This window comes from Spermophilus citellus (genome assembly GCF_964194105.1).
Source record: "Spermophilus citellus genome assembly, chromosome: 1".
In the NCBI taxonomy this organism is placed as follows: Eukaryota; Metazoa; Chordata; class Mammalia; order Rodentia; family Sciuridae; genus Spermophilus; species Spermophilus citellus.
Genome location: NC_138182.1, coordinates 90,890,055 through 90,906,792, shown reverse-complemented (window position 1 = coordinate 90,906,792; position 16,738 = coordinate 90,890,055). Strand labels below are relative to the sequence as shown.

General features: G+C 36.5%; 1 long non-coding RNA gene across 1 annotated transcript in view; it reads right to left on the bottom strand.

Annotated features, from left to right (window-relative positions):
* The window catches only part of LOC308657371, a 689,767-nt gene extending 673,645 nt beyond the window's left edge, over positions 1-16,122 (bottom strand). The window contains exon 1 of the long non-coding RNA XR_014023913.1: positions 15,929-16,122. This is a non-coding gene — a long non-coding RNA (uncharacterized lncRNA). The remainder of the gene's footprint in view (positions 1-15,928) is intronic.
* Between the last annotated feature and the right edge of the window lie 616 nt (positions 16,123-16,738).

Here is a 16,738-nt window from a genome sequence, read left to right as displayed (position 1 = left end):
GGTGAGCCGCTTCCCTTGGTCATACTCTTCTGCCATGATGTTCAGCCTCACCTTGAGCTCCAAGGAATGGAGTCTGCCTTCTATGGACTAAGACCTCTGAAGCCATGAGTCCTAAATAAACCATTCGTCCTCTAGAGTTGTGCCATTTGGGTCATTTAGTCACAGCAGCAGAAAAGCTGACTAAAGCACTTTGCCTCTGGCCTTTTCCAGTCATCAGAAAATTCTAGCCCCTTAAGAAGATATCAAAATGAAAAAATTCAATTAATCTACTTCATAATAATAGGTGACAGATGTTTAGACTTTTCTAGAAGGTTTCCATTTGTAACATGGAACCAAGAAATCCCTGGTGAATTTTGTGGTAAATATAATTCAGGGTGTATGATACTTTGAATAACTTTTTTCAATTGAGATTAAGAATTTTAGGGTGGGGTTTTGAAGATCGACTTGAGAGCATTATTTAAATTATGAGCACTATGTACCTCCTCTTGGAGATCTAGCTCACTGCATATTCAGTTAAATTTGGCATTTAATTTCCCATTTTCCTAGTATTCCTGTTGCATTAGTCAGTTTTTTTGTAGCTCTGACTGAGATACCTGACAAGAACAACACTGATAAGGAAAAGTTTATCTGGGTCTCAAAATTTCAGAGGTTTCAGTCCATAGTCAGCTGACTCTACTGCTCTGGGCCTGAGGGGAAGCAGAATGTCATGGTGGAAGGGTGTGACAGAGGAAAGCTTCTCAAGACTCATGGAAGCAGAGAGAGAGAGAGAAAGGTGCTGGGAACAAAACATCCATCCCAAAGGTTTGGCCTCAGTGACATAAATTCCTCCAGCCACACTTTACCTGCTTACAGTCTCCTCCCAGTACAGAAGTTTCTTCAAATTATTAATCCATCCAATGGATAGATCCACTGATTAGGTTACATATTTTATGATCAGTCATTTCACCTCTGAATATCCCTGCATTGTCATGTTTTTTTTTTTTTTTTTTTTGAGGATACCTCATATTCAAACTAAAACACCTGGCAGTGGTCATTTATACCCTCCAATAAATTTGCCATGTAATAGCAGAGCTTCATGAGGTAGGTAAAAGTTAAAAAGGGGTTTTATTTCAAAGAACAGGTAGGAACAATCACGTTTGGATCCAGCCCCACACATCTCCCTGCAGTCCTCAGAAAGTATTTTCTATTTAGTGTATATTGTACTGAGGAGTGGCGACGTCTGGAACATTTAGGTCATCTGGGAGTAGTTAGCTGGTTGGGGCAAACAGTATTGCACACTTTAATAGCTCTTAAGGGCATCTTTCTAATACAGTGGAGTATACTAAGCAATGTTCATTATGAGGAGCTTGAGTCATCAAGAAAAGGGTAAATTATGCTCAGCATGCTCTGTTTATTGAGAAATGCCCTTCTAAAAGGAAGTAAAAAAAATCACAAAGAAGAGAGAATCTAGCCACAGGAAAAGGTAGAGCGTCACTTTCCTTTGTTTTATTTTACTCAATAATCCCTTCCAGATTTTCCAGGGTAGGATTTGATTTAGGAACAAATCCCTGGTCAACAAAGATTCATCCATATATACAAGTATATAAATAAACATTTTCTAAGACAGAGATAAACCAACAACACCCTCAATCAGTTGTTAAGGTTATATTATCTCAGATAACAATTTCCCTTTATCCATCATTAACCAAATTAAAAGAGAGAACAGAGGAAACTGGGGTGTTGATATAAAGGACAAAAAAAGGCCCATATTCTCTGCCCTCTCCACCTGACATTCAGTGTCTGCAATAGGCCAGAACAAGTATTAGGAACATATTCTAAGTTCAATATAAGTTCATCTCTCTATTTACACACACACACACACACACACACACACACACACACGCACACACACATATATTTTGGCAGGGGTGTGTACCCGGGATTGAACTCAGGGTTGCTCAACTACTGAACCACATCCCCAGTCCTATTTTGTATTTAATTTAGAGACAGGGTCAATAAATAGGATGGCTTCAGGTGTGCTTTCTTTTATCTGCCTCTCTTGCTTCCCTTGTGGGAGCTGGGGCCAACAGGGTCTCTAAATTAAATTTAGTTTAATGAGACAGGGTCTCACTAAGTTGCTTTGCACCCTTGCCATTGCTGAGGCTGACTTTGAACTCATGATCCTCTTGTCTCAGCCTCCTGAGCTGCTGGGATTATAGGCACACACCAATGTGCTCTGCTTTCTATTTTAATCATAATGATTCATAATAACACAATACAGTCCCTTCAGCATTTCTTCATGTCTCTACAGCAATTGGTTGCTTTTTATTACAAATACAGGTCTTCAGACACAGAAAGGAAAATACAGTTTTCCTACCAAAGACAGCAGGAAATTCTATGCCCATGAGACTACTTCTAAAAATTATCTCTTTAAAAATTTTAACTAAACTTTGAATTCATGTTTTTAGTTTTTAATCCAAATAATAGGATTAATAACTTTCTTTTTTTTAAAGAGAGAGTGAGAGAGGAGAGAGAGAGAGAGAATTTTTTTAATATTTATTTTTTAGTTCTCGGTGGACACAACATCTTTGTTGGTATGTGGTGCTGAGGATCGAACCCGGGCCGCACGCATGCCAGGCGAGCGCGCTACCACTTGAGCCACATCCCCAGCCCAATAACTTTCAATAGTAAATATATTTTTATAAAATTATAAAATAAAAGAAAAAGATAAAGTAATTCAAAAAAGGTTACTTAACAAAACAAAAATAATGCTATCAAAATCTTTAAAGCATCCTTGTATCTCTTATGGAGAAATTAAACATTAGACAAATTTGATATCATAAACTTCAAAAGTCTCATTAAAATTCATGCAAGATTAGAAGCATTAAACAAAGTACAAATCTAATGTATGTGTGATAAGTACAGTATAAAAATAATAATTTTTTAACGTTAAGAATTTTAACTTAAAATCAAACACACTAAAATTTAAAGTTATCACAGGGTTTTTTAAGTTAAAAAGAGCCTATTATTTAACATGAATATAATAGAATATAATAGAAATTCTTTAAAAAAATTTTTTTAGTTGTCAATGGACCTTTACTTTATTTATTTATATGTGGTGCTAAGAATCAAACCCATGCCTCACACATGCTACACAAGCACTCTACCACTGACTCACAACCCCAGACCCTATAACAGAAGCTTATTGCATCAAAATTCATTAGTCTGAAAATCTACATAGGAGAAATTAGAGTCTTCATTAAGTCTAACTAAAGATAACATTCCAGGTTGCTGTTTCTTTGTTTCATAGAACTTCTCATAAACCATAGTTCATTGGAAATTTTCCATATTATCAGTTCATTTCTTATTATGCAGTGAGAATATAAAATTGTTCAGCAAAGTATACATAATTCATTCCTTGTTATATACAATGTGTGCATATTTTAAAATGTGTATAATATATGAACTGCAAATTCAGCTTTCAATCTCTGTGTAATTGTTTGTTTTAGAGATCACGTTTTCATTATTTTTGCTGTCCTAGACTGCCCCATAGTGAGTTTGTGGATCAGGAAATGTAGGTCTCAGTGGCATATTTCTGGTGGGTGAGATAATATTAATGCACTTCCACTGTTGTTCCTCAACAACAAGGGCATTCTGGGAATCCCAAACCAGCTAACTTTCTCCCTTCCATGTTCAGAGTTCTTTGGTTGTCCCTTACTTATTTCCAGGATTTATAGGCTGTGTATAGTGGGATAGTATGAGGAAAAACTGATCCATACCAACTTAAATTTATTGTAGGAGAAAAATGGTATGAATTGTTCTTCCAAATTTTAAATTTTTTAATTAGTGCATATTAATTATAGAGAATAGTTGGTTTCATTGTGCACATTTGTACATGCAGATAACTAATATGATTAACTTTATTCCCCAACACCTTCTCTTACCCTTCCTAACCCCCTACCCTGATTTTCCTACACTAATAGTCTCTCTTCTAGATTCATGATGTTCTTTTTTCCCACCTACCTTCCACATATGACAGAAAACATATGGTACTCGTCTTTCTGAGTCTGGATTATTTTGCTTGACGTGATTGTATCCATTTTCCTAAAAATGACATAATTTTGTTGTTCTTATGGCTGAACATTACTACATTCTGTGTTTTTACACCATATTGTTTATCCACTTATTTTTGTGATACCTAGGTTGACTCCATAACTTGGCTATTGTGGATTGTGCCACAATAAACATGTTTATGCACATATCTGTAACGTATGCTGACTTTAATTCTTGTGGATAAATACCAAATACCAATGAATGATATGGATGGATCATATGATAGCTCTATTTTGTTTTCTTTATTATATATTTATATTTTATTTTATTGGTTCTTTTTAATCATATGTTACAGTAGCTATGGAGCTAACCTTGAAACCATTCCACAGATGAATAGATAAAGAAAATATTATATATTTTCAGTTTTTTTTTTTTTTTAGGTATTGGAGATTGAACCCAGGGCATTATGCATTCAAGGCAAGCACTCTAACAACTGAGCTATATCCCTAGCCCCTTATTTTCAGCTTTCTGAGGGACCATCATACTGCTTTCTATATTGGCTATACTAATTTACATCCCATCCAACAATGTAAAAGTGTTCTTTTCCCCCTACATCCTTGCCAGTATTTGTTGTTATTTGTATCCTTTATGATAGTCATTCAGATTGGGGCATAAGGAATCTCAGTATAGTTTTGATTGGCATTTCCCTGATGCATAAAGATGTGAAACATTTTTTCATATAATTGTTGGCCATTTGTATTCCTTCTTTTGAGAAGTGTCTGTTCAGTTCATATGCCCATTTATTGAGTGGGTTGTTTTTGTTGCTGTTATTTACATATTTTGGACATTAATCCTCTGTCAGAAGTGCAGTTGGCAAAGATTTTTTTTCCCAATGTGTAGACTGTCTCTTCACTCTGCTGTTTCCTTTGCTGTACAGAAGCTTTTTAATTTGATGCTATCCCATTTTTTATTTTTGCTATTATTTCCTGAGCTATAGGAGTTGTATTCAGGAAGTTATTGCCTGTACTTAAGAGTTGATGTGTTTTAATTTCTTTTTAAATTACATTCTTCTCTCAGCATTATGGCACTCTTTGTATCAGAATGATCAAGCAGGAAATTTCTAATATTATCTTTCAAGGCAATCACTTGCTATAGATATTCTAATAATTACAACATTCAAGTAAAAGCCCAACATTTGCAATGGAACTTAAAGTCTCCATAAAATTTATATCTTAATTGAACTAGTTTTCATTGGAGAATTGGTAAAGATAGAAGAAAATAATGCATTCTTCCACAGACAAACATTAGTCTCTGTTCACCACTGAGTTCCCATCCTGTATTACTAGAAAATAGAACTGCGATTAGTTCAAATCCAGTGCTTAATAGTTGATGTTTTAAAAAATGCATTGATATAAGTCCTTTATGCAATGAATAGAGCAACAATGGAAGAATAGTAGGAAATCTGTTACATAAATATATGGAATATATTCAGTCTTAGAAAAAGTAAGCTCTTTGCAGATTATTGAAGGGAATAATTGCAGAACTATGCCTGCCATTGTTATTAAGCATCTATAGGAGCTAGGGTTATAGCTCAGTGACAGAATACTTACCTCATACCTGTGAGGCCCTGGATTCCATTCCTAGTACTACACTCAAAAAAAGTTTTGAAATAAACATTCATACGATTTCATTTTTATTAATGCTTCTCAACTCTTCCAAACAAAAATACCTCTAATAGGTAAATATTATAACCTAGAATCACAGGTAATATTTCACATTTATAATTTGCTAGCAATTAAATGTTAATTGTGGGATGCTTATAAAAACTCAAATATTTGTTATTGATATTTTAAATGAGAGACTGATTGATTACATGCTAAGGTAATATTTCAGGAAGGAAGGAAATAAAGCCTCATATTGGGAATGTTGATCAGTTAGGATGTTTTTACTTTACCATATATGAGAAAATTTAATAAGGTAAGTCAACTTACAGCAACTTAGTTGTAATTGTTGACTTGTTCTTCTTTAATACAATAGTTAAAATGATCTCCTAAACATGTGAGTCCCAAAATAAATTGCCAAATCCAACTCCCATTTTTACTACTTCCTAGCTACTTCCTCAATCTTGGTGAAATTAATTAGGTTCACTAGGCCTCCATTTCCTGGTCTGTAAACTATGTATTAAAAGAGTATCTAGATAGTAGATTTTTGGAAAGGATAAGTACCCTGTATATAGTAAATTTGAAATTGTCATTATTCTTTTCCCAATGATAAAAAATAAAGTTTATCCACAGAATATCCACTTTATATCTTGTACTGTTTTAATAAATTAAAAATGTTAATATAAAATTGGTTTATAATTGGGGTTATACCATGTCTTGTTAATACTTTCTACAATTTTTCTAAGTCTTATTCTTAACATGTCCTTTCTCATTTTGTTTTCCAAACATCTTAAAAATAATGCGCAGTGTTACTTTCTTGTTTTATGGTATATTAATACAATCTTGCCTGTCATTTAGGAGGAAACAAAGCATATATAATCTAAAAGCAAAATGAAATCCTGATAAATTATATACAATGTTTGGATATATATGACAGATTATTGTCAGAAACTGTATTGTCACAAACAAGTCTTATAAAAAGTGAAAAGTTAAAAAAAAAAGAAGTTTAGCTGCCACAGATTTTTGAAATGACAACATTCTAAGAAAGATGAGGGGGGAAAGAAAACATATTAGCAGTGGAAAGGTACTATCTAAAGAATGCAAAGCAAAGATAAACAAAGTATGTAGTAAAGAGCATCTATTATCTTCATAGCCAACAAAATGTATATCCCTTTATTTAAAGTTAACTCCTGTGTCCCTACACTTGCTCACTGAGGGCTTCATTTTTTTCATCTTGCTTACCATGCAACATTAAGTGAGGGAACTAGGAATCACAGATGACACTTCTAAAATTCACATGTATAATGGAGACTTATCTTTCTACTATTGCAGATTGAATTTTTTTAAAAAAATTGCTTTGTAGAATTTTACTAGTTTCAAGTTTAATTTTCTCATTGAAATTATTAAAATGAGTGAAAGATATAACATATTCTCATTTACTTAAAAATTTTATACTATCTTTAATAAAAACAATTTCCTTTTAATATAGAAGGTTTTAATAGTACTATTTAACTTTTTCCCTTATGATACATTGCCGCAGTCTGGCTGGGCACAGAATCACGAGCCACTCAAGCAGGAACAAAACTTTATTTTTGAAAATGCCGCCAATACCCCGTACACATCCGGGAAGAAACTGGTCCACCCAAGCGGTTGTGTTCTACCGGAACCCCAGAACAACTTCCTGCCCCGGAATTCCCTCCTACTGTACTTCCCCAACCAATGGGAACTCTCCAGGAGTCCCATAGCAGGCTGAGGTGAACAGCAGGAGTCCAATATCCATATGAATGCAAATCTTAACATAATCATATCATCTCAATGGCTAGCTGGCATCACCTTACAACCAAAGGTGCCATGCATCATATTACTTGGCTGTGGCTCTTAGCAATACATATTAAGAAATATTTTAACCATATAGAAAGTTACAAAATATAATGAGTATTGTTATGTCCATCACCCAGACTTAAAATATTTAACATTCCCCCACTTTGTCGGATAAATTTTTTGTGTGAAAAACTAGAATGTTACTAGAGAGCCAAAGCCTTACTTTTTGCCCTTTCTGAAACATTTTTCTCTTCTTTTTTTTTTTCCTATAGGAGATAGCATTCCTAAAATCAGGATATACCTTTACTAATTTTTTATTAATTTTATCTTTGTATACATATAAAATACCCATGAATAATATGCAGATTAGCTTTCCATGTTTTAAATTTCACATAAATAATGTAGGACCTATTGTTCAATTTACATTTTATTCAAAACATGCAGATATTTATCTATTCATATGTGTGACTATAATTCATATATTCCTAAATAACATTTTAACTTATGCCATTATGTATCTACCCATTTTCTGCTGAGAGGTATTTAAGTTGTTTTTGTGTTTAAATCATGACATAGGAAACTTCAGTTAATATTCTCAAAGATGTCTGTCCTAGAGAAACCTAGGAGAATTACTTATAAATGAAATCACTAAGTCAAAGAATAATATGCCAGACTTTACTTTCTCATATTGCTGAATTCCTCTGCAAAGTAACTATAAAATTTATAATAATATCATGAAAACCTCCATTCCTCCACATTCTTTGTTGATGATCAGATGCTTGTATGTTTTTGTCAACTTTATGGGTATAAAATTATAACTTTTATTTTAATTATATTTTGATTTACTATTTCTAATACTAGTTAATTTCATAAGTATAATTGTATTGGTTAATTTGAGTTGTCAATTTGTTGGATTAAGAGATGCCAATGATTAAGAGGCTTCTGGGTGTGTCACTGTGGGTGTATCTAGGAATGATTGGCAGGTGGGATAGCAAACTGAAGTGCAGACCCTCCCTAAGCATGGGCAGCACTGTCCAATAGGATGGTGACTTGGATGAAATACAAGTTGGAAGCACAAAGCAGCAGCAGCAGATGCAAACTCAATTCTTCTTGGAGGGGTTCTTGATGGTTGCTGTGATTGCCTGAGGATATCAGACTCTCACTTCCTCATTTTTCCAAAGCAGATACTGCCAGTGGTTCCCCCAGAGAGTTTCCAGAAGCCTTTGGTTTCGGACTAGGGTAGCACCATTGATCTCTCTTGTTCTGAGGCCTCAGCCTCATGGACTATGTAGCTACTGGTTCCTCCAGCTTTCCAGCCTGCAGTCCGCAGATGGCCATTGTGGAATATCCACCTTCTGGTCACATAGGCCAATCTAATGAATCCCCTTTTTATAATCATACTTCCTGTTGTTTCTGTTCCTCTTAAGAACACTGACAATACAATAATTATATATATATATATATATATATATATATATTTATATATATATATTCATTTTTATAAACAGAGACAGGCAACAAACATAATTCAGAAAATCAATTTGTGAGCAAAATAAGAAAAAAAAACATAAAAAAGGCACCAAACAGAAATTATGAAGCTAAAAAACACAATGATTCAAGGAAGAAAAAAAAATTCAACAGAATCTTTAATAACAGACCTGAAGAAGAAAAAAATGAGCAAGGTCAAAGACTAATATTTGATATTCCCAGTTAGAGGAACAAAAAGATTAAAAGAAAAAGAGTGGAGGAAGACTATAGAACTTAGGACACTATACTGAGGAAACCAAGCATGTATTAAAAAAAATTTAGAAATATCAGAGAAAGAGAAAGTTTTCAGAAACTTATTCAAATAAATGTTAACAGAAAAATTCCCAAATATGAGAGAAAAATAAACATTCATGAAGCCCATAAAGTCCCAGATTAAAATTTTAAAAACTTAATTAAAACATTATAATACAATTCTCAGAAGTTGAAGACACAATTTTGAAAGCAGCAATAGAAAAATGACTGATAAAATAAGAAGAAAACTCTACAAGCCTATCATATAATTTCTCAGTAAACACCTTGCTGTCCAAAAGAGAGAAAGGTGCCAATCTGTTACGTGCATATATGAACATATTATAATTAATTCCACTTTTATGTATATCTATAATTCACCAATTTAAAAAAAAATACAAAGAAGGCCAGTAGAGAAAGAGGATCAGGGAGAAAGAGGAAGAGAGGGAAGGGGAAAAAACTAGGTAATTAAATGAAGTAAATTATATTGTATGCAGGTATGATTATGTCAAAATGAACTCCACTATTATGTACAACTATAATGCACCAATAAAAAATTTAACAGACAGGGGATTGCATATTCAAAATGGTTAGTAAAAAACAAAAACACCAAGAATATTATAAAAAGGCTACCCTTGAAAGTGCAGGAGAGACAGAGTTCCCCAGACAAAGAAAAACCAATAAAATTGATCACCAGGAGACCTACCTTACAATAAATACTCAAGGCAGTTCTTCAAGTTGAAATAAAAGGACACTAACAACATGAAAATATATACAAGAATATAAAATAAACTAGCAGTGGCAAATATACAGTCAATTTTATAATTTTCTAATACTGTAAACATGCAAGGAGGGTCACTTTTAACTGAAGTACAAATGTTATAAGACAAAAGTATCAAAAATAACAATGGCTATAATAAGTTGTTAATGGAGGTGCAATAAATAAAAGATGGACATGATAATGTGAATGACATAAAATGATGGGGCAGGAGAAGTTACAACACAGAAATTTAATGATACCGAAGGTAAGTAGTTACTAGCTTAAAATAAAATACCAACCACAAGATATTTTATGTAAGTTTTATCGTAATTACAAAAATATAACTTGCAATACATACTCAAAAGAGGAAAAGAAAGTAAGTAAAGCCTCCCACTACAAAGACCATCCAACCACAGAGAAGGACAGTAAGAGAGGAGGAAATGAAGGCTGTACATCACAGCCAAAAAACAAATCAAACTATTTCAAGAATAAGTCGTTATCAATGATGACTTGAAATGTAAACTGGATCAATTCTCCAGTCCAGAGACAAAGTGACTAAGTGGATAAAAAAAATAAGATTCAAAAGTACACTGCTTACAAGAGACCTATTTTGGCTTTAAGAACATACACAGACTGAAAGTGATGATTTTAAAAAAATATATATTCAATACAAATAATAAATTTAAGAGTAGGGGTGGCTACAGTTGCATCAGTCCAAACAGACTAAGTCAAAACTGTCACTAGAGACAGAGAAGGTCATCACATAATTATAAAAGGGCAATTCATTAAAAGGATAAAAAAATTGTAAATATATGCACTAAGCTTAGGAATACCTGAATATATAAAGCGAAAGAATGAAAAAATAAACATTAGTACACAGAAAGTAATAGCAAGAGACTTCAAAACTCCACTTTCAACAATGGATATATCATCTAGATAGAAAGTCAATAAGGAACCAGTAGACCTGAATAACACCACAGACCAAATGGACCAAAAGACGTACGTATTACATTCCAATCAATAGCAACAGAACATCTCTCCTTTTCAAGCACCCAGACAGTCTCCATGAGAGACCAAAACAAATATTAACAAATTTAAGATTGAAATCATGTAAAGTATCTTTTCCAGTCATGTGGTAAGAAGTAGGAATCAATAACAGAACAAAAACTAGAAAATTCACAAATATGAGGAACATCTTGCTAAAACACCAATAAGAAAAAGAATAAATGAAAAGGGAAAGTAAAAACAATCAAATGAAAATAAAAATAAAACATACCACAATTTATGAGACTCAGGGGGGAAAAACAGTTCTAAAAGGAATGTTTATAGTGATAAATGTCCACACAAGAAAAAAATCTCAAATAAACAATACAACTTGACACATCAAGGCAGGAGAGAAAAGAATAAATTAAACAAAAATTTAGCAGCAGAAAAGGAAGTAAACAGAGCAGATATAATGAAAGAGGCTAGAAAAAACAGAAAATACATAAAACTGAATTTGTTTTTGAAAAGATAAAATTGGCAAACCTTTAAGAAAAATAGGACAAATAAAATTATAAAAAAAGGAGGGGAAATTACAACTGACACCACAATCATACAAAGGATCCTAGGAGACTACTATGAACAATAATCACAAATTGGATAGCCTAGAAGAGATGCTATCTTAATTGTGTACTGCAATAATAGATACTGGGTAATTCATACTGAACAGAAATTTTTTTTGCCTTATGGTCCTAGAGGCTGAGAAGTTCAGTATTATAAAACAAGCATCTGGCCAGAACCTGAAACCATGGATCTCCTAGTTGAGAGCCTACGGGGGAAACTTCCCAACATTAGCCTGGATAATGTTTTGTTCATTTCGTAATTATTTTTTCTTTTATGGATAATATCCAAAAGCTGAAGCTAACCTGAACATAATACAACCTGAATAATAATAATAATAAATGGGATTATTTCAAATTAATAAGCTTCTATACAGCAAAGAACAAATGAAATTGAAAGCACATATCTGTTAAGGGGTTGCTAATGTCCAAAATTTAAAAAGAACTCTTACAACTCAACAGCAGAAAAACAAATAACCCAATTAAGTGTTCCCACTAGACACACACACACACAGAGAGAGAGAGAGAGAGAGAGAGAGAGAGAGAGAGAGAGAGCGCAAAATCATACTGTGAGGTGATAGAGATGTTAATTAGCTTTACCTTGGTCATAATTTTATAATGCCCACATTATAAGAAGTCATATAAATAAGTATAAAAAGACAAAACAGGAAATCAAAGAATGGGTCAAGGTCTATACACATGCAATTCCCAGAAGAGAAAATCAAAGTGGCAAATTAGACACATTAGCCAAAATTTGCCAAATTATCCAAAAAGATCCTCATGGTTACTAGTTATCATAGAACCATAAATTAATGCTTCAACGGGATATTATTTCATATCTATTATATTAGCAAAAATAAAATGCCTAACATTACTAAATATTGGCCAGAATATTGAAAATACAAACTCTCATCCCTCTTGGTGGGAGTGCCCATTGGCAGCAAATTCTTCTGAGGTTACTAGTGTAAACATCTTATTGTAATGTCCTTAATATTTATGGCCTTTCAAAATTCATACTCAGACTGAATTCCTAACCTCCAAGGCAATGATGCTTTAAGAGTTGGGGCTTTGGGGAGGTGACTAAGTCATAAGGGATGAGTGCTCATGAATGGGACTCGTTTTCTCTAGACCTTAAGGAACTTGTTTACCTCCTTTGCCATATGAAGACCCAGACAGAAGTGTAGTGAGCCGTTTCTGCGGACTGCGGTCGCCATTACAAGATGGCGCTGGCTCGACTGTGGTTTGTGACAAACAACTCCTTAATTGGGAGAGTTGGTGCGTGGTTTTCTAACACCCTATGAGAAAGCTCCACGTGGCAGCTTCGCATTGGGGCTTGAGATGCTTTATTAAGGCTGGTAGGAGCATTCGGGTAGGAAGATGAAGATGAGGAAGATGAAGAAGAGGAGGATGAAGAAGAGAGTAGAGTGGAAGAGATCTCGAGAACCTGAATAAACGACTGGAAGAAGATTCCCGGTGTTGCGTCTTCCTTGCGGGCAAGGGGGTCGCGACAAATGGTGCCGAGACCCGGGAAAATCAGAACTTTCAGTCGTCAGGAGTGGTGCACCCCTCGTCCCTGAGTGGACCCCTCGTCCGTGAGTGGACCCCTCGTCCGTGAGCGGACCCCTCGTCCCTGAGCGGACCCCTCGTCCGTGAGCGGACCCCTCGTCCCTGAGCGGACCCCTCGTCCGTGAGCGGACCCCTCGTCCCTGAGCGGACCCCTCGTCCCTGAGCGGACCCCTCGTCCCTGAGCGGAGCGGACTCCTCGTCCCCGAGAGCGGGACCCCGTAGGCCTCATATTTTATTGCAGCTGCTATGTGTACTTTCACTTTTGTTTTCTGTGTTCTTTTTTTGTCGTCTGTGTCTTTCGTTTTCTGTGTTCCTTCTGTTGCTGTGCCATGGGTGCCGCAGCAGCAGATTAATTATGACCCTGGGATCTATGCCCAGGGACGCCCACTGCAGCCGGGAAAAGGGAACAGGAGCCCGCCCCGGCCCGGAAGCCGGAGTGTGCGGGGATGGTCCAGAAACAGAGCAGGCTGCTGCCGCAGTAAGAGCTTGGCCAGGCGGGGAAAAATGCAAACAAAATCAGGCAAGGTGCGGTCGGCTAGGAAATCTTGGGGAACTTTTGCCCTGAGGGTGAGCGACGGACTCCGTGTTGCTTGCATCACCATGGTAACCATGGGCTGCCTGGCGGAAGAGCGGCTTCCTGGTCCCACCTCCCACACTCTTGGGGGCTACCGATTGGTTCTTCCACAGTCACTCAGACAGGACTTCTAGTCCCACCTTCCAGCCACTAACCTGTACTGCTGCGTTTCAGATTTCTACCGGAGCTACTCAGAAACTGTATTTTTAAAAAATGCCTACCTGTAAATGCTAACGGAAGATATCTTTTTCAGACAAAATTTGATTCCACAGGTTTCTATGTTAAACTCATAAGATGATAAATTGAAGACCCTGGCGGAGTCTGTGCGCACTTATGGAGTGGATGCGGCCTTCACACTAACTCAGGTGGAAAGCATTTTTAATCAATCTCAAGTTAATTTCACAGGAGTTTCTTGTTTTGGCTTCGGGAACGCTCATTGTATTAGCCTTAAGACCAAGAATTTGATTAACTGGAAGGACCCATTGCGGTCCAGTCAGGTCTCAGGGAGCATTCTCAGTGCTGTATTGAGCTAAGTAGCCTCAGGGGAACAATCAGGCTCAGGAACCCCCGTAAATAGCTCTGCTTTAAACATAACTACCTTGGCTATTATCTCCGAAGTACTAATCCCAGTGCCTCCTTCTTCTAATAGTCTTTATAATGCCACTCATTTTAAGGCCTCTCCTTACTGTACCCCTAATCTTGGTTTCCCCCCAACATTTACGCCTTGTCAGGATCATTCTTGGGAGAAACGTCAAGTTGCTAAAGGTTTCTCCCTTTCCCCCTCTCTTAAGAGGTATGTTTATGACTTTGACAACAGTGCCAACTCCTCTCTTTACAGGAACTTAAACCTCTGTATGATCTCCTCCAAGGAGACCCTTCCCCCAGCTCAGCCAGGAATCCCACACCTGAGGCTCTACAATCATTAAGACTGATAGAGAAGGCCCTACAAGACATGCAGGTTACCCAGATAAACTATTCTATGCCCCTATCATTTATAATCCTGCCATCAAAATTAACTCCTACTACAGTGTTTTGACAAATAGGTCCCATCTATTGGGTCCATTTACCTGCTTCTAACTCTCGGGTAATAACTCCCTTTTATGAACTGGTGATGAATCTGATCTGGAAGGCCAAATATTTGGGTGATGCACTGTTTGGAAAGACTTTTGACATTCTCATTCAACCTTATACCCAGGATATGATTTTAAATTTCCAACAAGAACATGATCTTTGGTGTCTCTTCCCTTGTAATTTCAAAGGTCAAATTGATAATCACTCTCCCCGACATAAACTTCTAGAAGACCTCAAAAAATGTCCTATTATTTCTCCTAAAATTATTAAAGGGGAATCTATCCCGGGAGCTCAGACTGTTTATACAGACGGAGCAAGAGGGGGGTTTGCTGTTGTTTTTGATGGATCTCAAGTAATTCGACACCCTGTTCCTAGACTGTCTGCCCAAATATCAGAAGTTGAGGCTCTAATTATGGCCCTTAAACTATACAATTCCATCCCACTTGATGTGTATACTGATAGTCTCTATGTTGCTAATTTAGCCTCAGTTATTGAGGCAACCCCTTATATTGGCAGACAATTTACTATCATGGAACAATTACAAACGGATCAGCTCTTTAGCTCCATGCTAAATTCCATCTAAATGCACAATCCTTACGCTTCCGTACGGGGTGCTCACGTGATCAGGCTTTACAAATTGTTTCCTTGTGCCCAGTGTGTGCTCCATTCATTCTTTCCCCTAGTCTAAGTGTTGGTCCTGGAGGCTTGCACACCAATGATGTCTGGCAAACTGATGTTACCCACTTCTGGCAAACAATAGAGGGAGAATCAGATATTACTATTCAGTTTACTTCCAATGGAAAACAGCAGCCAGATTGGACTTAAGGATATCTCTGGGGGCTGCGTATTTACACCCCCGGACAGTACAATCCTGGCCTGCTTTTTCGGCTTAAATTGACCACAGAACAGCCTACTGGAAGTTTAATAGGACCCAATCAGGTGCTCGGAGATCAAAAGGCCCCATCTGGACCCAAACAGCCTATAGCCCCAGCAGTAATATCTTCCCCCAGCGGTCAAACAATAACTGTGGGCTATCAAACCTTTGATTGTGCCCCTGGGCCCATACACCCTGGAACTGGAGATCGTCTTTTTGATTTGATCCAAGGAGCCTTTTTCGCTCTCAATGCCACTAGTCCTAACAGGACCCAAGATTGCTGGCTATGCTTGACCTCCAGGCCGCCCTATTATGAAGGGGTAGCAATACTGTCTAAATTATCCTCTAATACCACTGTAGATCTTAAATGTTATTCTCTACCCAGCTATAAGATTTAACAGCCATGGCCAAGTCAATTACTGCTTTGGAAAAGTCCCTCACCTCCCTCTCAGAAGTTGTGTTACAAAATAGGAGGGGACTAGATTTATTATTCCTAAGGGAAGGAGGACTATGTGTAGCCTTAAAGGAACAGTGTTGTTTTTATGCAGATCATACTGGGGTAATCCGTGAAACTATGGAAAGGGTCACGGAAAGATTGGCTAAAAGACAAAAGGAGTTTGAAGCACAACAAGGATGGTTTGAACAGTGGTTTAAAAATACCCCATGGTTAACTCCTTTGATATCCACTGTAATGGGACCGCTTTTCGGTCTCCTCCTTATAGCTGCTGTAGGCCCCTGCCTAGGTAAGAGAATGACACAATTTATTAAAGACCAAATTAACATTCTGACTTCTAAGCCAATACAGATCCATTATCAACGCCTGCAGACCAAGGATGATCTTGCTGAAGTTTGTCTCCGACCAATTCGAAGATGATTTTTCTACAATGATCCCTGCTTCATGCCTTCCTCCTTTTGCCCCCTTTTTCTTCTTTATTTTTACTCTATGCCTTGTTGAACCGGAACCAATTAAAGACCCAATAATGACTGGCTGAATAGATACCA